Genomic DNA, 25,395 nt, shown 5'->3' with positions numbered 1-25,395 from the left:
CTAATTTAAAGTTGAAATACCTGAAAACAAAATTTATTTTAACGAATCTAGCTGTAGTAGAATCTAGCTAGTAGCTGTAGGATTGAAATGATTTTAATAGACCTAGAAATATATTTATTTTTTGCGCATCGAATATGGTTATTGCCATATCATTTAGGTACAAAGCAGTTATTGTCGCTTAGTCACGTTTGCCTTTCAAGCGTCGAACTCATCTCCATGTGGGTTACAATGTTCATGTTGTCGTGTGTAGCTCTTCTGCCCACCATGAGCGATAAAAAATTCACAGTATGAAATCAAGTACATACGGTCAAATTTTTTTTTTCCAAACACACATTAATTTTATTACAAGCGCTGTGAACGCGAACGTGGCTCACTTTCTCATTAAAACGTAAATACTGCCACCCACAGCCACAAGGTCAAAGTCTATTTGATAAGGTCTCGACCTTTAGACTGTTTTTCTACTAAAGTTTATACTCCAATGAATACGTATTTGTGCACTGAATACGTATAAAGTACTTGCCAAAGCTATTAGATACCTGACCCACCAGATCCGGAAACATGGCTGCTTGTTTTGGGACATCAATTCTATATAATTGTATAGGATTAACTACTATTCACAATATTACTCGTTCTACAATATAAGTAAGTATTTATGATTGCTTCGTGACAGAGTCACATCACTTTATTCCTAGACGTAAGTTTTACTGGGAAAGTACTAGTAGTAGCTCAAAATGGTCACATTCACACGTCCATATGAAATAATCTTTCGGATAGATAGTTGAATAGACTAGTGCTGTCGTAGGATCGTCTATAATAACGAATTCACAATTTCGAATCCTTGTTACCTTCAGCTCTGATAACATGCTCAGTTGTCAATTTAGTTAAAATTGTAGAGTTTTATCTAAACAAAGGAACGCAGCTGTCACACTATAAATATCTCGTAAGCTAAACTGAACTCTTGTAAGCTAAACCGTCCAAAACGGGAACGATGTTACCAGCTATTGCAATCGGCACTGTTTGCATTGAGCGAGTTACAGTGTTGTTGACTTACGCACACGCCCTAACTTGTGCAAGCTTATTTGCACGGATATGCTCAACTCACTTGCGCGAGTTTGAACGTATAACCAGAGTTAGGTTCGACATACGCAAGCAACTTTTCGACCGTAAACGGTCCAGTATAGTTTAATTGACACATTGATTGGTGTCGGGCAACTGTGAAATTGAACCTACAAAACAGAGTGCAACGTGCCTAGTGCTAGTTTTTTAACGTTCTCGCTAGCTTAAAAGTTAAGTCAAATTGGTATGGAGTTGGAACGTTTGCCTACGTTTGCCGCCAGGGACACTGTTCCAATTGCATACAAATTTGAGTTAACTTTTACGCTATCGAGAAAGTTGAAAAACACGCACGAAGCACACAGAATCTTTCATCAGTGCGCGTTTTCCTAACACGATACTTCAATTTTTAATTCAAAATTAAATGAATGAAAGGGGATTGCCCACTCTCCATAGTGTGCTAGGCCCAAGATGGACATCAAATATTACTATAAAAATGTACTGATTCAAATTCTTAAATGTATTGGATATCTAAAAAATATATTGAAATTGACGCCACTATTATAAAAAATATAATAAAAATAAAAACTCGTTTTGAGGTTAATTTTCTATATAAATAAGTGTCGGATTGTGAGATACTTCAAGAACTTTTCTTTTCTTAATGTTTAAGATGTTCCTAATGTATTTTTATCCAATAGGGTATAAAAACACACTTAATTCATTAAATATCTATATTTTCTTCATCTTCATACACAATTAGTATCATCTAAAAATAGCAAATGAGAGCATATACACGGTTTTAAATCTCGGTCAGGGTGAAACCACAATTCACACAATGTTTTTTAGTCGTAGTATGAAACGTTATTGATAAAAGTAAAATAAATCGAAGAAAAATCAAAACACATCCATTTTGTACGCAAGCACAACACCACAAGCAGCAAGCGAAGTGTCAGTCAGTCAGATTAAATTCAGTGTTGTCAGTATAAAGAAAAATAATTACATGAAATTCATATATCGATTATTTTTTTAAATAACCGATAATTGATTTATATCTTAATTTTTTTTTTACGAGTACACATTATTTTTTATGTTTTTGTTTTAGTTGTACATATTTAAATAACAATACTAGTAAAGTTTTTTTTATTGCTTAGATGGGTGGGCGAGCTCACAGCCACCCTGGTGTTGCTAAGTGGTTACTCGAGCCCACATACATCTACAACGTAAATGCGCCACCCACCTTGAGATATAAGTTCTAAGGTCTCAAGTATAGTTACAAGTTAAAGTCCAATGGGTATGTCTTCGATGTTATTTTATGTGCATAAAATCCATTAAAATCGTTTGATTAATGATAATACTTAAAATGATTTATTTATATGTTTTATTTATATACTCAAAATATTTACTTCATACGTAAAAGGATTTGAAGCTGGCAATATTTTTCCCGCAAAAATAAAAATCCTTGTTTTTTCAATAGAGTTACTTTTTTTAAACTACTTATTGTAAACTATAGTGGCGCTTATTTGCAAGAAAGTAAATGCATATTTATTTATGACAAAATTAATGCACTAAGTATTTTTTCTATAATCTATTGTCCGCTTTGGGCCTAAAATGGGCCATCCCCTTTGTAACATTCTGCATTCAGTAGCAGCTCGAAATTTTTCAATTTCGACCCCAAAATAGTCACATTTTTTTTGAAGTGAAACTTCTTTATCGACCTAGGGAGGAAAAAACGTATGTAACGTTGTTCGGTTACGCGCCATCTTAATTTCTTCCGTTACGCGCCATGTTTATTTTATTTCTATTTAGTTTGTTATCAACAGATGTCGCTGCAAGTAAATTCAACAATTCCTGAATCGCGGTGGCAAAATGTTACACAGTTGATAGACTCGTTCTCGTATTTCTCTTGCTAAATCATACCTATCTGGCGTCGGGATATCGTCATCATGCAAGTGGTTCTCCCGGGGTGCGGCTGCTCCATTGCACTGCGGAGTAGTTGACCCTTGCGATTATTTTTATATTTTATAAGTTTTACTTCTACGGTGTGTGACACATTTTTTTTTTTAAAGTGTGTCTATTTTGGTCGTCACTCCTTTATTACTGTGAAATACAAAGGTGTCTTATAATATAAAGTCGTGAATAAGAATAAAATACGTTTAAGCAAGTTATATTATTAAACTTTATAAGATTTTACGAAACAAGATCTATAAAATGAAACATCCGAGAAACACTAAAGACAAGGAATTTAAACGGAATATCGCTACAATTGGGAAATGTCCTCTTGACAAACGGTTCAAAGTTTTCGTCTTATCGGAGGGAGTTAGCCGTTCGGGTTCCTCTGTATTTTTATAATTACTGCTTTTCCTTTTGTCTGAAATTCGTTCATATCATCTCGTAAAGTGGTTATCCGCGGCGTTAAATAGGTTGTATGCTAAAATATCCAGACATCCACATAAATAATCTACATTATATATTAATAGGTGAAGCAAAAACTTTGTATCCCTTTTTACGAAAACTGCGCGGACGGAGGAGTATGAAATTTTCCACACTTATAGAGAATATATAGAAGAAGTGCACAAAGCTAATTTTTTTTTTTAAATAATCCATAAAAGATTCATTAAATCAATAAAGCAAAACATTACGCACACTACCATGTATTTGACACACACACGTATACTCTTTGTTTATTGTCAAACTTTTGTTATTGCTTAAAATCTGTAGTCAAAATGTGAATAGGTTAGTATTGTTTATCTTTGATATTACGAGTATTTGTTTATAGTGTAGTCTTGGCGAAATCTGTAACAATAGGACCATAATAATGTTGAAACTTATAATTTCAATTAATTATAGTCGAATTTCGACTACTGCGAGACCACTAGTTAAATTAAAAAGACAAACGTACCTTCCCAATTTTACTCAGCTTCAATATGGTTGATTCAAAGACAGTTCCAGTTTTATTGTTTCAACACTAATTAAGCAACACAAATAATTCCGAAATCTCTTTCCACTTCAGCTCGCCGTTGAAACAAGTGAAACAATATATGCAATTATACATTCCGGGAACGCGGGGCAATTAACATAGAAATTCTCGTTAGCGTTTTGCAAAGGGGAACTTTTGATGTTAAGAAAGTGGAGAAAAAAAAATTGAAGAGCGGCGGCCCGGCCTCATTAACAGGCCTTTAATACTAGTGAGATGTTTCCGGTCGATGGCCCCGTGTAGCATTTAAACTGCTCTGGACGTTTACTAATAAAATCGAAATCGAAATATGGAGACTAACAAAATAATTTGTCTTGGCCGAAAAGTGACCTTTTTTGTTATAAAATAAAAAAAAGTTTCCTATTTAAAAAAATTAAGATTTTCTTCTCCTTTTCTTCTTGTCTTACTAAAACTTCTTATACCGCTCCACGTATATGCCTATCGATTTTCATTGATTTGTCCGTGCTGTATTTTGATTTGGGTTATCACTTTTATGCTTACCGTGAATTCTCTGTGACAATTATTAGCTTGACATAGCAAGTCATTGGAAGTATTAGGAGGCTAGTATAGAAAATAAGGTAAGTATATTACTCTTACGGACGGAAGATCGGGGCGTAGTGATAATGGCATGGAGAGGCTGAGGTCACAGACTCATAGCTTCTGATTAATAGCTAAACAGGTTATTATCATCCAACATTCTCGGACCTCTCGTTCATAAAATAATTATTTAAGGCACGTAATATAATTCATCATGATGAAAAAGCTAACAGCAAATGTTTATCGCAAGTATTTATCACTTACATCCCAAATTTAGTGCCACTCTACTACAAAGATTTATCTTATAAAAATTTTACGAAAATAATCTTAGTGATAGATGTACATACGACTGGAATTCGCAAATTTAGGGCTTGATTATGTAAATAAATCGAGCTGTCTGGAAGCAAGTGATGCACTATAAATTTAGTGAAATTTTCCAACTTTTGCAGTCTACGCGAATTATCCAATTTGCATTTTAAAACTACATATTTACCGAACATTATAAACAGTGTGTATATTGGTGTGGCGTGTAAATAGCTAAACCATGAGTGGGGTTGAAAAATTAAGCGATGCTCAAGCGGTAGGAATATTTTAGCGGCACGGTGAAAATGTGAGAGCACAGCCTGAATTACAGAATACAATACTCGTGACTCACTGATTCGGGAAGCTTCGTCAGGTCTTTTCGTCGCCCATACCACAATGTCTGAAGACAAAAGTCTATAATCAGTGCGTCCTACCCGTGCTTACCTACGGAGCCGAAACGTGGACACTGACTGTGCGACTAGTCCACCAACTAAAAGTTGCTCAGCGAGCTATGGAGCGAGCTATGCTTGGTTTGTCATTGCGAGACCGAATACGCAATGAGGACATTCGGGCAAAAACCAAAGTGATCGATATAGCTCGCAAAGTTAGTAAGCTGAAGTGGCAGTGGGCTGGTCACAAATGTCGCAGAACCGATAACCGTTGGGGTAGACCTGTTCTGGAGTGGAGACCGCGAACCGGCAAACGTAGTGTAGGACGCCCTCCTGCTAGATGGGGCGACGACCTGCGCAAGGCTGACAGTAACTGGATGCATAGAACCGAAAATCGGGTTCAGTTGCGAGCTTTGGGGGAGGCCTATGTTCAGCAGTGGACTGCCGCAGGCTGATGATGATGATGACTCACTGATGTTCTACAAGTCTTCGTCCTGTCCCATAGTAGGGTACCTTAATGCTTCTCAGTGACGAACGGGAGGCGATTACTTCACGGTATTAAAAAAAGTTCCGGTATGATACGATAGCGGCGGTAAAAAGCGAGCTTAATTTTATTATTAATATTTAGCGTGTTGCGTGTAAAGAAGTGGGAATGCGAATGAAAGGAGTCTTTCAAGGAGGATTCATTGGATCCTAAATCGGTGTAACAAGGGTGTAAATACTAAATTCAAAATTATGTTAAAAATAGGAAGGCGCTCATCAAATGTTTTTTATGTTTTTTTTATGTTTACATTTTAATTTTGTACAGTTAAATGTGTGATATCAAGTAAGAAAGTAATTAAATTATGTTGATATCAAAACCTACCAATTTCATTTACAATAGGCGAAAATCGCGAAAGTCGTATAATATATGTTTTGTCTTAGTAGGAAATTATTTCAAAATACCGTGAGAAATAGTAAAATTTTTGATGAAAACCTTTTTATTAGAAAGGACAAACCCGAAATCCATACAAACTTGGGCCTGGCGTTACAGTGCTAGAATTTGGGCATAAGTTACAATACCTAAGAAGGATTCATGAGCCCAATTTTCAGGTCTCCCAGCAATGGCCAAATTGGTAAAATCAGACAATGTTTACATTTTAGGTTATGTTTATTGTTCGAGATATTTTAATAAAAACGATATTTTTGAGGCTGTTTCCTACTAAAGATGAGTAATTTTTTACGAAACATGTTGCAGCAAGAGGTTGCTTTAAAATAAAAATGGAACCTGTTACGAGAAATCGCGCGTTAGGTTGTTTACGAAAACGAACGAAAGCCAAAAATTAAAAACAACGTAATGCGAAACGCGCTGCGCACGAAATTATTTTTTAAGGGATTTTATGACCTGGTAACTAAGACCTTTAGGTCAGTCTTATTTTAATTTTAATGAAAACTTTTTTATATGAAAAACTATATTTATATGATAACTTTTTTATATAAAATATAAATCATTACGTGCTCCCATAATATTATCTCATCACATTTCATTTCATTTTATTTCATGCCTTTTTTATTTTTATTTTTTATTGCTTAGACCCATCGACGAGCTCACAGCCCACCTGATGTTAAGTGGTTACTGGAGCTCATAGACATGTACGACGTAAATGCGCCACCCACCTTGAGATATAAGTTCTAAGGTCTCAGTATAGTTACAACGGCTGCCCCGCCCTTCAAACTGAAACGCATTACTGCTTTACGGCAAAATCCAAAATATCTTCAGTTGGCAACATTAAAGATAACATAACACGATTTGATACATTTGTGTTTTTCTATGGCATAGTCACATTAATATAAAAATGCAAAACTACCCTTTCATGCTATATTTAATGTTGTCGGTTGTAGATATTTTGAATTGCCGCCATTGTAAGTAGTTGTGTCACGATTCGATGGCCATACTCTATTTACATTGATTAAAATACCTATAAAAACAGTCATTTATCCTTAAGCAAAAGAGTATTAATTATTTTTTACACTTGATTTCCACTAAATCGATCCTATTTTATGGATGTTCTAATTCTAATCCGCACGTTTGTGGAGCTAGTTACGTATATTGAAATAAGTGTTGCAGATGTTTACAAAGATTGTTTAAAACAAAAAATTGAATTCAACTTATTTTCTACACTTGGCCATTGTCAATGAAGCTAAGATTTTAATAGGTTAATCAAGCAAAATAGACGAATTTTTTGGTACATATCCCATTCGTGTAACGCTTAGGCCCAAAATGGGGTTTCTCCTTTAGGTTAAATTTATATTTTTAATATATTTATATTTTTAATATAAATAATTGTGAAAATTGTATGCAACTATATTCCTACTGTCAATGACGTGCCGTGAAACTTCTTTAAAAATAAATATAACCTATATTGTAATCGTTATCAATAATTTGGTCCCTTGATTGCTAACACACTGCCAACCCTTATTCAGTAAGTTCAAAAGTAGTATTTAAAGTAGAATTAATTAATTTTAATCGTCATTAATGTTATTGTGTTCTAGAGGACACGGCGCTCGGTGCACACATACCACGCGATGTGACTACCAGTGTCTAACTCCCACAGGCAGCGTAAGTACCACCTCCCTTATATTTTTGTGGTGATGTAGTCATGAATATCAGTTTGTGGGATTGGACATTCGTTAAACAATACAATTGAGACTTTCTCTTCATGACTCAGTATAGGTGGTGACATTCAGCTTGTAACGTCTATAGGGAGTGATGGATTTATGTCTAGGCCCGTGAGGCCCGGGCCTAGGTTAGCATGATTTGAGGGCCGGCAAAAATTTTGTAATGCGAAAATTTCAGAGACGAAAAAAACTAAAGACCTTTGAAAATGAGTTCAGATTAATTTTTGTAAAAAAATATTATAGAGTTATTATAAATTTATAAAATTTATTCTAACATTACGGGTGGTGCAAAAAAACAGGGCCTGGGGCGGCATTAAGCCTAAATCTAGCATTGTATATAGGTACCAACCAGTAAGTACCTAACATCAGGTTGGCAATCTACTCTCCTCCATATATACAATAAAATAAACCAATTTACATAACAGCAGTTTATAAAATCGTTAATTTTAAACTTAATGTTTGCCTCCCTTTGATCGTCTAACTAAGGGAATACAGTTCGTAACAATGAATTTCACTATTTGAGCAGTATCCATTAGTAAGTAAATAAATAATAGCCGGTATGAAATACTAGGTAACTTTTGCTAAGGATATTTTACTGAGAGCGTTTTAATTTGAATGGAACTTCCACTACTGTATCTAATTGGGTCAGTTTCGCTGTACCACGACATTGATAGCTTTGATTTATTCTGTCGTTTAAATTTCACTGCTAACTTAAAAGAGCCTAATTAATTCGGATTGTTTAATTTAAAGAAATTTGGTAATTTGAGTTTTTGGTAAGCTTTGCGTTCATCCTTCTAGTGAAATTGATTGTTCCTTTGTAAGATAAATAATGGAGAGACGTATTCCGATAAAAAATTATTGTACTATGGTATGCTGCGTGTGCTTACTGAAGACTCAAAGATGAGATCAAAGAATAAGCACTTATCGGTCTTAAAGTTATTGAATAGAGATATGTTCTATGAAGTAATGTGTTTTATTTATGATTATTAAATAGGTAGGTTTTACGTGTGCATTTATGTTATAATTAAAATTAGTTATTTTCTTCATTTTCTTTCCTATTTTATTTTTCATCTCGAACTGGTGTAACTTTAACTCAATCGTTAACTAGTACAGAATGCTTTGTAGTTTAATAAAGATCAGCATTTTTATTATTTTGTATATTAACGATGAAATAAATAAATGAACACCTGACTTCAAGTGGTTACTGGAACTCTTTAAATATCGTTGCTGAAACGGCAACCTTGATGTTTGTCGAAGTTTTTTTATTTTTTTATTGCTTATATGGGTGGACGATCTCACAGCCCACCTGGTGTTTAAGTGGTAACTGGAGCCCATAGACATCTATCTACAACGTAAATGCGCCACCCATCTTGAGATATAAGTTCTAAGGTCTCAAGTATAGTTACAGTATAGTCTCAATTGAATTACGGGTGTCAAAATCCTCAAAGCGCAACTCATGAACGCTTCGTGATCGAAATAGACAAGGGTTGGGTTGTTTGATTTTATTACAATTATTTTTTGTGGAAGCGATTCCCGAAGACATAATAGCTACACACGATTTTTTTTCAAAGTATTGGCACCTGCCTACGAAATTTGAACATCAACATGGTCTCATCCGATGCAAGTACAGCTTATCAAAGGATAGCCTGGTCTGGACTGGAAGGATAGTCTTATCAAAGGATGGACTGGAAGTCGTCGTGGCCTCTCTAGGCCTCCTTAGGACTTCCAGTTAAAACAACTGCATCTATAAAGCTAGTAATTATTTGTACTACAACAATTGTCGATGCCAGGACATCGACGATCGCGCGGCGCGGGCGCGGGAGGAGGACAGCGGCGCGGGGTAGCGGATTTACACCGGCTTCGTCTCTTCGTGCAGCAACGCCGCCCGCGACACTTACTTGTTTTCATCTTGTTTTACTCTTTTATAATACCTTTTATAATACTATAAGCTTACCAAATAATACAGTCCACTCTTTTATTTTATATATCACCGGTCTACCCCAGAGCAGTTCGTAACAACAATACTGAAATCGAATACTTAAAACAAACATTAACACGTTTCAAGTTAGGCAAGCAACACCTGTAAAAGTTTCGTACACATTAAGCTTTTAAAAATCTCTCCTACGCGTCGAGCTGCTTTCGATTTTTCGGGTGTTGAAAACTAAAGTTTGCAAACAGTGGTAGCGGAACTACACGATACGAGTACCTACGGCTAACAAAATGGAGCGACTTTTTTTTCCTTTAAAATAAGGCTTTCACACGATGCTTTTACAATGCAGCCGAAATAGACGGTCCATTTCATGTGAAGTCTGCTTATTTCGTTCCGTTCTGTTCGTCTGTGGTATTCATTTTGTAATGTCGATGAATTCGATAAATGCTTAACATAACGGCAATCAAGAGCTGGTTTGCCTTTCGTAACAAATATGCCACTTTGTTTTTAGTTATTACTTATCTCTTTCTTCTTCATTATTTCAATCACGACAGAGCGACTGTGATCATTATGGAGAAGTGTTGTTGACAGACCTAGTGCCATTCACGACTTGTCACCATATCGAGTTGCTCTAGTACATTGGTCCAGTTGATCACCCATTGCCAATTTTCCCTGATCTATCCACTGCATAGGTCCTTCGTAGCACCTTGCGCTAGATTTAGCCCCTCTACCTTTTCCCGTACCATGAGTCGTTCGACAGAATAGTTTTTAATGCGGTTTTATTAGCTTCAGACGTATGTATGTTTGTAACGGAATCTTAGAACATGACTTTGACTTATTAAGTACCGTAGACAATTCAATATTTAAAAAAATATGTATATAAGAAAATAAAAAATTGAAAAAATTGAAATTCAACTAAAAAATTAAATAATAAATACATTATTTTTAATTCAAATTTATTACAATTTATTTTCTTTTGTTTAGTTGGATTTTCTATAAAAGCGTATTTTGTTAGTTTTTTTAAACTATTATTAATTTCGAATAAAGTGTCTACTTGTATAAAATGTCAAGAAGTAACTTTTCACTTTAACTTTTACTTCTGAGAACACTTTCAAGTAAATTGGAATCACTTTGCAGTTTCCTATATAAGAGGTGTAGTATCTGCATACCATAAGTTCGTGATCTTATGACCATTATTGATTACCCAAATTTCAAGCGTTACTTGCATTATCTATCACCTTTGTGTATATGTATGTTGAAATAGATTGGCGAGATGGTACCCCGAATGAGCACTTACGCTTGGTTGGAAGTAATTGGTCAGTACTTTGTCAGTACGGACTGACGATGTTCTATATTCATAGACGCCATACCGTTTATATTAAATGCCTTGGTTTACCTATTTCCTATAGAGCTATCCATTATTTCCGTCATTTTCTACAATCAATCGCCTTTGAGAAATAAAAATTGTTTGGTTAAATTCTCCAGTTTTTCCAATAATCTAGCGCACAATCAAAATTGATTCCCTTGTAGCCTTGCCTTATACGTCACCATCTTGGTTTTGGAACCATCTGGTGCGTTTTACCTGGACACGAAGGCTTTTAGACATTCATTCAATAGATTTTAATGGTACGTGGTATTTTATCAATACGTCAGTAGTTCTTGGACTTTTTTTTTGAGCTCTTTTTACACAACAGAATGAAGAATATATTTACTCATTCCGTAGGCCATGCTGCTATGTTCGATAGGATGCCGCAAAAGGTTTTATTTTTTTATTTTTCATATTGCCCTAGTAGGCAGACGAGCGATCGGCCCACTTGTTGGTGAGTGGTTAGCGTCACTCATGGACTTCAGCAATGCCAGGAGCATAGCCAAGCCGCTGTCTACCGTTAAAATGAATGAAAATAAAATTAATTTTTGGTATTTATTTATTTCTAGAAGCATTGATGGTCGAGGATTCAGTTTCTGTTTGTGACCTTACCGTCCTTCAGATGTTTTGTAACAACCTTGACTTCCAATCGTAGGAAGTTTGGTTAGATGTTTGAGAAATCATGCGAATGCGTATCGTTAAATACGTCACGTTTCAAATATTTGGTCTAATTTCCCAACTGTTGTATCGTTCTTGTTCTTTTAGTATAAACTCTTAAAATACCTTTTTAGTGATACATCAAATTAATGATAAGGGTTTCTGGATTTGATTTTTTGGTTTCGACTTGTCTGCACTGACTTGTATTCATTCTTGTTCTTTATTCAATCAAAGTAATTAATTCAATATACTGAATGGGCAAAATGTTGAAAGCTGGATAAAAAATAATTGTAAGTTGAATTTAACTTGTTCATAATAAAAAAAAAAAAGTAAAAACACATCCTTTATATTTTTTTATGCTCCATAAATATTAGCAATATGACATTATAATCATACACATTATACAACATGAATGTCAATAATTATGGCCGAAATACGATAACTGGGTGAACACTAGTTTAAACAAAAAGTTATGGTTAAATAGAAACAATTTAGGTCAGTGCTATAATCTCTAGACTGCGCAAAACGTGCTCAGGCCCAAAGTAATATCTTTAGTACTTCTTACTTCGTACGGACACATATAAATCATTACACCACCTAAATTTCCCTTCCGAACCAAAGGAATCGAAGGCAAAGTTTTGTGAAGCATCGATAAAGGTGCGGTTTGAATACTGCCGCGGAAGGAATCTCTTGAATTCATTGAATGCAATAAAATTTTCTGCACAATTGAAACCATTAGAGAGCCTCGCCGATGCGCCCGGTTGAATAATAATCACCGTCTTTTATAAACGGAACAATTGTGGAAGAGCCTTCATTTTATCCGATTTTCAGTAGAAGTATTAATGTTCATATGAATATTAATATTATATGAATCTTTTCTGGATGCAGGCAGCGCAGGACCGGTCTTTGTGGCGAGGCTTGGGGGAGGCCTATGTCCAGCAGTGGACGTCCATGGGCTGATAATAAGAAGAAGAAGAATATTTTCTAGCATGGTTGGACAAACGAGCGAACCCCATGACGTAATGCGTGTAGCAGGGACCATGTGAATGTAGCTACCCAACTTCAGATATGTAGTGGAACTCTTAGCTATATTGCCTATCTTACCCTTCAAAATGAATACCCGTTTCTTCCTCCATCCAAGACCAACCATCAGAATATAAAAGTGTAATCAATTTAATTTTACACAAAGTATTTAAATAAATAAAAAACTCAAACGTAACATGCGATTCGTAGGAAGTGTTTTTTTGTGTAAGAAATATTCACAATTAAACTTGTTCTGATTTTTTTTTGTCATGAAGTAATACTACTAATAATGGTTTCATTAAAAAGTAGATATTTTGCTGATAGCGATTAAAGGTGTTACATTTTGTTAACAAATAAATTAATGTAAGTTACTCATATCATATACATATGGGGAGGCTTAGTGAAAAATATTGAATTAATAATATCTCAATTAAAACCGAAGCAAATGGAAGCTGATGGTACAAAGAGCCACGAAGGGCTTTCAGGGACACGACCTTCAGCAATGAAGTATTCGACTAAGAAGAAGAAGAAGAATATATCAGATAACGGCTTTATTCGCATCACCACATATGTTAGAACTCGACACAAATCTTTAATTAACTCATAACAAGCATTTTCAGTGAAAGCCGCTTTCTTGTAATAGCACTAAGTGGCTCGCGTAAGCGCTCTCTGGGAGCGACTCCGGCCGCGAGGAAAACCTTATTTTCTCTGAGTTCTTTTGTCATTAGTTGAGTAAATTGTTTTTCCTGTACGAAAGTGTCTCGGTCGGATCTAGATTAAGCTGTTAGTTTGGTTAATTTTCCTCACTCCATTGGAATTATTCCACCTATGATAGGCTTATATTAGATTTATTAAGGAAGTCATATAAAATTACATTTCTTCAACGATGTCTTTAAGTTCGAGGATATGATTGGGTTTACACAAAATGATAGGCTCAGAAAAGTTTTTTTTTTAATTAATCCTTTTTGGAAATAGTCAAAGATAAGCACCGTATAACATTGAAACGTTTCTCGTGGCTTGACAACATTTTTACCATATAGATTGTTCTAATAATTCAGTCACGACGAGAACCTATAAGTGACACATCTAGTTTTACGAGAGGAAATAAAAAAGAGTAAGTAATGGTAACAAAATTGCCTGGACAATGAATTGTTCATTTGGAATTGCGAGCTTAAATTGTCACGAAAACGATAAAAGTCCCATGATTCTGTCCTCCTTTAACAGAATAAAATGAGTTTCGTTCATTTGTCGGTGGCGGGCTCACGTCCCCGCAGAGGCTATCGGGTATAACATTTTTCGTTGGGCCGGCAAGGCGACTTTCCTTTCATAAATCAGAGGGGCGCGTGACGTCACGTTCCGCAGTCGATGTGTCGACCACGGACGTGACAAAACACTTCGTTTGCCCTGCGAACCCGTCTCGTTTGTTCCCAACTTTATTCCAGACACTATAGCTTCGTATTAGCTTAGCTTAGTTTTGAATGGTAGTCGTAAACTTTTGAAAACATTGCTTTGAACATATACATTAAAGATAACAAGTGTAAACTCATAGTCTTCGTTGTTAAATTTCAATCCTAGGATGATATACTCTAATCTGGTGGTAGGACCTCTTGTGAGTCCGCGCGGGTAGGTACCACCACCTATTTCTGCCGTGAAGCAGTAATGCGTTTCGGTCTGAAGGGTAGGGCAGCCGTTGTAACTATACTGAGATCTTAGAAATTATATCTCAAGGTGGGTGGCGCATTTACGTTGTAGATGTCTATGGGCTCCGATAACCATTTAACACCAGGTGGGCTGTGAGCTCGCCCATACATCTAAGCAATAAATAAAAAAATCATAAGATTGCTATCATATATTCAACAATGAAAGCAAATCAGCGTGTCTACCTTAATTTTTACGCACCGGCAGTTCGAATTCAATCCATAATACAGTGCGACGTAATGATATTGATACAAAAAATTGCTCGTAAAGCCTTAAATTAAAACGCGGATCGTGGACGGTGTTGCAACACGCTAAATACCTGTCGTATTTCAGGCGCCATCTGTCGGCGACGGCGCTGAGAATGCCGGTTTTAATTTATTAAGCAATTTGCTGAGCGCTACTACGGACCGGCTCTACTTGAATTTTGTTACTTGACTTAATAAATTTGACGTCATAATCGGTAAAGAGTATATTCGAGACGGTGCTGCCTAATTAACTATAAATACTTAGGTTTCTTAAAGTAATGCCAGAATAAGTAAAGGCGCGGGCAACTTTTTGAACTTTCAGTGAGTGATTAACATAAAACTTTAAGAGTAAGGACAAGAAAAAGAGCTTTTCACAAAAATTTGTTACGAATTCGTAACGGCAGATACCACTGTTCTGCCTATTTCACAGCTATTTTAGTTGTCGTGGCCTAAAGGATAAGACGTCCGGTGCAATCGTATCTAGCGATGCAACGGTGTTCGAATCCCGCAGGCGGCTAACAATTTTTCTAACGAAATATGTACTTGACGAATGTTCACGATTTACTTCCACGGTGAAGGAATAATATGGTATAATAAAAACCAAACCCGCAAAATTATAATTTGCGTAATTACTGGTGGTAGGACCTCTTCTGAGTTCGCACGTGTAGGTACCCGTGCCTATTTCTGCCGTGAAGCAGTATTGCGTTTCGGTTTGAAGGGCGGGGCAGCCATTGTAACTATACTGAGACCTTAGAACTTATATCTCAAGGTGGGTGGCGCATTTACGTTGTAGATGTCTATGGGCTTCGGTAACCACTTAACACCAGGTGGGCTGTGAGCTCGTCTACCCATCTAAGCCATAAAAAAAAATAAAAAAAGCTGTCTTACACTCGTCAAACTAGAACGAATGAAGGCTTGACAGCATAAATAGCATTTAAGATTTAGCACTCAACTCCCTAGATGTCCGAGTATAATACTAAGTACTACTAAGTAAATACTACGTACTTGGACAGCTGTCGGGTATTCTGATTATATGGAGAAAGAAAAAAGATGCATTAACAAACCTATAATAATAAAACACATTTCATTTAATTTTGGAGTGTTAGGTTACATAAAATTAAATTGTCATAAATTAAAGTACCAGATTTAACAACAACTAACTTTAATATAAAAAAAAACCACAAATGCAATATACTCGTACAAGACATAATTATTACACACTTCTATGGTGTAATTGTAACATAATAACACAGATAGTGCCCTATTAGTTTGGTAAGAGAGTATCCATGACATACAACACTTACCTAGTAATTATTTTTTTTGGAAACACGGTATAAAAAACAAACTAATTAATCCTGTTCTTTTCTTCACACCGAAAATATTAAATTTATGTAGTTTTGTTTACATTTTGTTACTAGCAGATATTTACATACGAATAATTTATCTCGTTAATAAGTTAGTTTTCTATTTATTAAATGCTTAAGATTTAATATGTATAAAAAAATTATCTTTACTTCGACCAATTACGGTAATATGAACAGTGACTATATTTTAATAACTTTATCTGTAACTAGCTGACCCGGCAGACTTCGTAGTGCCTCAATCGATAAATGAAAGATCTCAACTTTTGTGTAAAATAAACATAAAACAAACAAAAGGAATCTGTCCGACGGGGGACATATCAAAGAAAAACGAAATTGTTATTTTTATTGAAATCCGACCATTTTCATATTTATCTACATTTTAAACCTTCTCTGGACTTTCACAAATAATTCAAGATCAAAATTAGCCAAATCGGTCTACCCGTTCTCGAGTTTTAGCGAGACTAACGAACAGCAATTCATTTATATATAACTATAGGTATATATACTAGCTGACCCGGCAGACTTCGTAATGCCTCAATCGATAAAGACCTAAACTTTTATATATATATATATTTTTTTATTGCCTTTGTAGGCAGACGGGCATACGGCCCACCTGATGGTGAGTGGTTACCGTCGCCCATGGACTTCAGCAATGCCAGGGGCAGAGCCAAGCCGCTGCCTACCGCTAAAAATAATAAACCTCACATGACCGCAAATGCGATTGAGAGGCTATACAAAAAACCTTACTTGATAGTAAGTGGTAACCGTTTTAACCCATAGACATCAATTATATAAAGTATAAAATAAACATAAAACAAACAAAAGGATTCGGTCCTACGGAGGAAACATCAAAGGGAAGACAAAATAGTTATTTTTTTTATTCCGAGCATTTTCATATTTATTTACTTTTTAAACCTTCTCTGGAATTCTACAAATAATTCAAGACCAAAATTAGCCAAATCGGTCGAGCCGTTTTCGAGTTTTATTGAGGCTAACGAACAGCAATTCATTTTTATATATATAGATATAGATTTACTCTTTAAGTCGTGAAGTTTTGATAATCGTCGAATAAAATCGTGACGAAGAAGTTTCGTGCAAGAACCATATATGTCTAAATCTGGAACGGCTTAATACCCTCTCGGTGGAACTCTCGGGCATGTCACACCCAAAGCGGATTGAGGGATTTTCCGATCTCCTCAGACACAGCCTCACAGGACTGTTTATATGTGATTCAAATGTCGCCTACGTAGGGACCATCAATGTAAAATATTTCTAGACTGTCAATATTTTTTAAATATTATTCAAAACTTCTCTTTTATTTGTTTAATACATATCTATAAGTATATTATCATATCATTACATACATATCCATATTAATATGACTTTAACGAGTGATGACGACCACGACCACTCTGCCAAGAGTGCAAACAACTTGTTGATTATACGATAAAATTTTTTTATTACAGAGTACTTCTTTCAAAAAGTCACCTTGGTCACTATCAAAAATATTAGAGTTGAACAAACGTGCCACATGGCGGTAGTCATGGCTTGAGCCAAGGTTTTAATTTATCCATTCGCGCCTTGAGAAGGTTCTCGTCATGAGGAATGGTGACATAAACGAGCACTGCTCGACGCGCATATTTATAGAAGACAATACAGCTGTACGTGATAATAGCTTCCACTAATACTTAACGTGATCATTTAAACAACTAGTTGAGATTGGTAATAAGGTACAGTGGAATCGACAAACCATATTTCAGGAAGATTTGTTGACAAGTTGACACGTATTTGCATCATTATCAAACAACCAGAAACAATATCTCATAGATTCTTTTCTATTATTAAAGATATGTAAGAGCTTAGTAAAGTCTCCAGTGTTTCTCCTAGTTCAACCATACGGCAATACGTTTCGGAGTACTCAATACCTTTAGTCTACTAAACTATCCTTTGGTAACGAGAATTAGCAGAATTTTCGTTCTCAAAGGATAGCTTAGTTCAATTGGTTGCAACGTCAGCTCGATGCTTATCCACATTTACTTCAAGGAAATTTTCCCTAAACTTGTATACCTTTCCGATGTGTATATCCCTAGAATTTAAGACACTATGACCCTAATGTTTCCGAGAAATGTACAACCTAATGAACCTGGATGATGTATTCTGTACAGAGTTAACATTTGCCGGACTTATCTGCCTAATGCTTCTAGTAATCACTGTGTCCACTTAAATATGTCAAAGTACTTCTTTGTATTCCTTGATTTGCATGTGGCATGGTCAACTATTAAATGCTCTAATCTTGATCCCCCCCTGAAAAAATGATTTTTAAAACCTGTTATTTATAATTTATGACCGTATTTTTATTATTATAATATTCAACAGGATCTTATGATTTTTAATTAACTACTGTTTACCCATATGACGTAATTCCGTAGATATGTCATACTCAAACTAATTTACGAATAACGTCAAAAGCGCCGACGAAACAATAGTGTCTCTCAATGCTGGCAATATTTTCTTGAGAGACGAATTTCCTTCAACGAAATGTAGGAAATTAACAGTTAGTGGGCCCATAAAGCGACCGACGCGACTTTGTAAGCATTGAGTGCTTTTGGCTATTAGGTTAGCTCGTCCATTTAATGCGCTGAATTCGGCGTCTTCTGTTGACTTTGAATTGCTTATGGTTGTTCCTATTGGGTCGGGTCCAAGGTTACTGTCATATGTTTTCAGTTGCTAAAAAGTTATTAAATTCTTCGGAAATACTATTATTATATTTCATACTTTACTATTTTATAGTTTACCATATAGTTTTTTTTATATTTTACCATACTTTACTATTATATATTATTTTATACGTTACTTATTAATCAATTGCATCAAAGAGTTTTGACGTATTCACTTTCCAGACGTTAACGGAAATTTAAGCTATGAAGAACTTGCGGAAAGCAAATTCTTCCAAGGAAGCAAGCAAAATTCAGAGTGTTTACCGTAACCGTTGCATCAAGATACACAACAAAATAATCTTACAGCAGAACTGCAATAAGTCGTTCAATAATAATCCTAAACGTATGAACGAAATGAATGAACCAATGTTTTAAGTTATGGACCCAAGTTTTACATTTTGTACAGCACTTTCGTTCTTACTGATAATAAATTTTATTGCCAACGTTTTTTTAAATTAATATCTAGGCTTAATGTACTTTTCCAATATTCCATATTTATTCAAAACAAAATCTAGTCACACTATAGTTGTTATTGTTAATATTTGCAATATACAAAATGCAATAACATTGATTTTAACTGAAAACCGAATCTTTAAATGAAAGAATCGAATAAAAATTGAAGTGCTGTTGTATTTTTTTTCTGTTTAAAATTTCAGATACATTTGTTGAAAACTTAAATAAAACCGGAGCGTAAAGGGATCCATTTCTGGAACACAATGTGCTTTAGCTATCACTATGAGTAGTGACGCCCCCGCGGATTTATCCGCATATATTTCTTTTAAAAGAAGAAAGACGTTCGACTGCGTTTGAATAAGAACATCCAAAAATATATAATGAAGCCACAAATGTTTGGGAGTTCTTTATTGTAACAACCCAAAAATATACACATGGATAAATATTTTATTTTAAAGACTGAAGTCTAAAATATAATTTTATTTAGATTTATATACATCAGGTTAATGTTAAGTTGTTTTGAATTTAATGCTCTCAAATTTTTGCATTTTTAAATTAATTTTTATATGTATTTAAAATGCACGCGCTCAAAATATTGTTACGATTTTAGATAACAGTTTTAGCACTAATAGTATTTTATTTTCTTCCGATTTCGCGGGTAGCAGATAATTAAAACTACTTTTACGATTTGATATTTGTGTATTAATATCATTTTATTTCCGACGCCTCGAATAATTTACATTTATCGTGACCACGAAAGGCTGAGGTTTTATTAGATTATTTTTTTAAGTGATTTTATGACCTGGTAACTAAGACCTTTAAGTCATGTCTTATTTTAATTTATGTTCTTATTTTTATGATAATATAGAGTGAAATGAAATGAAAATGATTAATTTGAGACATTAATCAACTGAAATGAAATTAAATGAAATGAGATGATATGGGATGAAATATAATCTTAGTAAAATGGTGGTCATTTACTAAGTTTTTTTCAGTGGACTTTTTGGAGGATCTCGAGAAGTCGCCTCCAGCGGCTTTGTTTCATTTTCCCACATTTGTGCACTTTCACAGATATTAAACAGTTAATAAACCACCGTTATTATACATCTAACCTGAAGAAACACTAAATAGACCAAATAAAACAAATCACACAACTTCACTCCTCGCGTTCCCGCCAAAAAGTGATTTTATTAGACGATATTTTATACTAACTACCGTGTATTTTTATAAAAATAATTCTTGACTTTTCTGTTTCATTTCATTCTGCATGTTGATTGAAAACAGATTCCGAGTTTGAATGTAACATAAATACAACCCAAGGAGCTGGTTTAACTACAACTCTTTTGCGATTTCGTGAGAACAATATTTACCTTACATAAAGTTTATTAAGAAAAGAAATTTTCGTGTACAATACTGTATTAGACAGAGGAATTCTTGTACTCTCGACAATGTAAAATGTAAATATAGAAACGCGTTTTATAAAATCGTGCACTGGAACCACAGGCACGTTCGGATTACTCAAATCGTCTTAAAAGCTTAGTTTTGCACTCGGTCAAGTCATTTTATAACTGCTGCCATAAAATAATAAAGTGTGGAGTCGGATAATTTCTATTTTATTGTTTAGTGTTGTAGTCTCATTTTATAGGAGTCATTATTGAAAGGCTAGTATGATTGCTGTGCGTCGGGTGAAACTCGTAATTTTAATTTAATAGAGAGTTTATTTTTTTAGAATACGAGTATTGTTGTAAGAGCTAAGAGAGCATTAGATGATGTATTTTTTTATTTCTAGCTTGGAAAATGAAGTTGAGCATTGTAATAACTATAATTGTTTATCAGACAAGTCGTTCGTTTGTTTTTAAATTGAGCTCGTCTTAATAAAGCTTACAATATTTCTATCTGAAAAACAAACATTTAATTGTTCTAAATTTTCTTCGGCAATTATTTTTCTTTTTGGAGGGATCGCTGAAGGAGAGGAAAAAATTCTTGAGTCCGCACTTTCGAGACTCAAGTTGGCAACTCGAGTCCCTTTGATACCGACTTGTCGAGTATTTAAGTGAGTGCTTAAGCACAGGGTGCGATCACAGATCACTCGTCAAGGCTGTACACGATTAAGCGCCCGTTTGTATTTCTCAAAGATTTAAAACAGTGCTTGACTCGGGTCGGCCGTGTGAACGAACTCTTGAATAATACAGCGGTCTCTTGGATTTACGTTTTAATGTTTATAAATCGCAAGTTTTTACGTGACAACGTATTATTATTCGATGGAGCTGGATTCTGCACGCACATGACTAGTGCGGCGCTACCTCGCTCTGAGGCGTTCCATTTAAGGCATCTGTCTCTCTCCTACTTGAGTGAGCGCTGCATCCGCGTGGACAGCTGCTATACAATAATACATTTACATGTTTTCGTCAAGTATGAAGTTCAGTGAAAAGTGAATGTGGTGTCAATTGTTTATAGCAACGATAAGTGTTATACCCATCGATCTTTATACCAGCTTACTGGGATCGCCAACAAACATTTCATAATAGTAGAGCGTATTGTGAGCCCGTAGTGCTAAGTACCGTCATCCTGCCTGTTATTGCCGCGAAGCAGTAATTCATTCCGATTTGAAGGGGGAATAGTGGTAATACAATATACTTGAAACTTCAACCTTACGTGTCTAGATGGATGATGATAGAATTTACATTGTAATGTCTATGGCTCCGATAGGTACTTAAGACTAAATAAATCCCAGACTCTATTACTCGTCTAATTATAAAAACGAAAAATTTGAAATAAAAAATGTTCTCGTAACTATTATTGACAAACTATCTCAGAATTTTTAGTTCACGTTTCGAGTCCCAATTTATCTTATTTGCTTAAGAAGAGTCAGAAAATAAGATAATGACTCAGTTTTATTACAGTATAAAACTAATTAAGATACAAAACTCGATATGCCCACCCAATAGATCCATTAATATACTGTAACTGCCTATAATTGCCAGTACGAGCATTATGTGAGCTTTACGAGAATAATATATTGTTTTTCCCAAAATGTTATGATCTTTTCCTTTTTCGGAATTTTTGGGTTATTTCTGGAATAGAACGGAATCTTTGTGTTGGGAAATTTTATGTAAAACTTATAAGTGTGGTGAATTTAGGTTTCAAAAATCTTTCAATGACTAATACATAGTTGTAATAAAAACAATAAATAACTTCTACACGTTCTGCTGCTACAATTTCCTTTTTAACATTTGCATTTCAGTTAATGACATGAATTTTATATTAATGTTTGACTTTCATCTTTTTGTCGATCACTTTTTCAGTATAAAATTTTAACTGCACGACCCGAAAAGTTTTAAATTAAATTTACAAGCTCATGAATATTCGATTACATATTGTATTGTATTCGTTTACATGCTAGACATCAATGCAGGGAGGCGTGTCCACTCACATATGGCTTTTGTTTTATTCGCAAAATCGTATAGTTTACTGTGTATTGTGTTAGGTCCTCGCGTTTTTAATAATGTACGGCGGAGTTAATTTATTTTTAATAATAGTTCTGGTTATTTTTATTTCAAAGCACATTTCATCGACAAAGTAAATAATAAATAGTCGTAGGACAATAGCATTTTGCATCAATAGTAGTGTTTATAAATTAAAAACTGAAAATGTAACAAGTATGGTACTATTGATTGCTGGTCTGCCAAAGTATGTAGTTGAATTGTGTATGTATTTAATTTTATTCTACTATGCATAAAACTATCTAATAGGTACCCTGCACATTGCGCTTTCGCAGAATTATTTTCCGTAGAACTCGCTCATTTAAATTAACAATGATGGATATTCATCTGCGGAATTAAACTGGCAATTAAATTCAACGGTTTCACAGTACAACTGTTTTGACAATTCGAATCGTAGTAAAGCCAGATTGTCTAGCGTGCCTTGCCGTCTAGTAAGATTAGCTCAGACGGCCCGCTGGGCGGGTTCGCCGGTCGCGTGCGAAACGGACAGCGACGCTTATCTTGTTACTCGCCCGTCCCTGTCACATGCCGCCTCAGGCTTCAGTTAAATGCCTAACTTTGTTTTGTTTGTCGTCACGGAACAAGGCTATGCAACAACAATAATCATTTCGATCTTGTTTGCGCCTTTTGTTCTCATATACCGGGAGTATAATACCAATACCGGGAGTATAATATCTGAAATTTATCAATTTCCGGAAACCAGGGATCCATTGTTGATATTGTTAAACAAGAAATTGATAATTTTGCTACGCGTTGAAGCCACACAATCGATAAGCTACTCCCACATTTGATGTAATTTTGTGTTATTACTCGAAACAGTTCGTAAATAACCGGCAATAGAATACTGATATATGTATAAATTACAATCTATATACATACGTATGTATGTATACGAGTAATAATGTGTACTGTAAAGCCGAAAAGGGAACAATCTACTTCCCTTAAGTATACGGAAGACGAGATTAATTTGATGGTTATTATGAGGGTGTCACGTCACGCCGCATCCTATATTATATTGCAAATACATTTATTAGTTATATCGCTAAGACAATTGACAAACATCATCATGTTCTGTAAATCATAGACTTCGTGTAACACTTTTTATTGTATTATGAGTATTGTATAAAATAAAAATAATCGAACATGATTTACTTGTCGATAATTCCTAATACGTGTTGTCTGGATGAGTTCGCTTTTGGCGTTAAGAGCGCCCTTTGTACTTTTGTATGCAATGTTTTGCATTTGTGTTTATTTTGATGTACAATAAAGAATACTCTCTTTGTCTTTCTCATCGCGTTTAACTACCTTGTTTTCGATTCCGGGAACGCTTCTAATAAACCCAGTATGTGTTATGCCTTAAATGGCTTCCAGGGGCTTGTTCTCTCGTGCTGTGTGTATTCAATCACTAATACGAGAGAATGTTAGTGATTAGATAGATATTAAGTATCAAACACGTTTTGCGAGGAGATGGCTTGCCCCTAGAATGCCTCGTTGTACAGGGAAGGGTTGGTGGTACAAGACCGCGCTGGAGGTCACAAATGCAATGGACCGACCAAATTAAAATTGCAGTGGGAGGTCCACTAAATGAGTGCATTAGAACGGCCTCGAGCAGAGAGAGATGGCGAGACATCGTGACGCCAACTCTAATGACTGTCTCTGACTCGTCTCTGACTGACTCTGTCAAGTCAGTGACAGAGTGCTCGTGATCGTCAAGTGACATGATTGAGACGAAGAAGTATCAAAAATGCAAGCAAAAATATAGACTTCGCCCGGAAATCAAACCGAAGGTAAATGCACTCGCGCAGAAGTTGTTTTTGACCTATTAGGGGTTTGTATGATGTGCTTGGGCATTTCTTAGCAAACTCCCCCCTTGCAATAAAACTTAGTTAATAATTAGCATCCACTGCATAGAGTTTATTTTGACATTCAATAAGCATGTTACACATCCAAGTTGAAATTAGTGAATATAAAATTAAGCCTAAGATAAAGCTTTTACTCATCATCATCATCAGCAGCCTGCGGCAGTCCACTGCTGGACATAGGCCTCCCCCAAAGCTCGCCACTGAACCCGATCTTCGGTTTTAGCTTTTACTCAGTTAAACTATTTTGTCGGCAGACTGTAGACGTAAGTAATCCTTGCATTCTTCAGAATGAGAGCACTCAATCAAAGTTCTCCGCTAGTAAGCATTAATATTTTACACTATTTCTAATTAAGTAAAAGGTTGATGAATCACGAAGATTTCTCATCTGCGTCACGTGATAATTCATTAGTTATTATACCACTAATATTATTAATGTTACCATCTAATGTTCAGTTATATGATTCATTAGAGTGGATTTGCAATGTTTCCGAGTTCACGTAATTTTAATAACAAACTTTTTCATCTGAAACAACTATGGGAAGCTTAGCCTTGTAAGCAAGGTCAACCGTATTTGACGACTGTCTTAAACATAGTATGTTAAGTATGGTAGTTACTGTGTGAATCTTTCTATTCGGATACTGTACATTGGACGCGTCCACTGCA

General features: G+C 35.2%; 1 long non-coding RNA gene across 1 annotated transcript in view; it reads left to right on the top strand.

Annotated features, from left to right (window-relative positions):
- LOC134200864 (uncharacterized) overlaps positions 1-9,875 on the top strand; it is an 83,926-nt gene extending 74,051 nt beyond the window's left edge. The window contains exons 3-4 of the long non-coding RNA XR_009975956.1: positions 7,789-7,855; positions 9,705-9,875. This is a non-coding gene — a long non-coding RNA (uncharacterized LOC134200864). The remainder of the gene's footprint in view (positions 1-7,788; positions 7,856-9,704) is intronic.
- Positions 9,876-25,395: the final 15,520 nt, after the last annotated feature.

Source organism: Bombyx mori, chromosome 21 (assembly GCF_030269925.1).
Source record: "Bombyx mori chromosome 21, ASM3026992v2".
NCBI classification, from domain to species: Eukaryota; Metazoa; Arthropoda; class Insecta; order Lepidoptera; family Bombycidae; genus Bombyx; species Bombyx mori.
The sequence above is the reverse complement of the archived record's forward strand: the minus strand, read 5'-3'. Positions and strand labels throughout refer to the sequence as shown.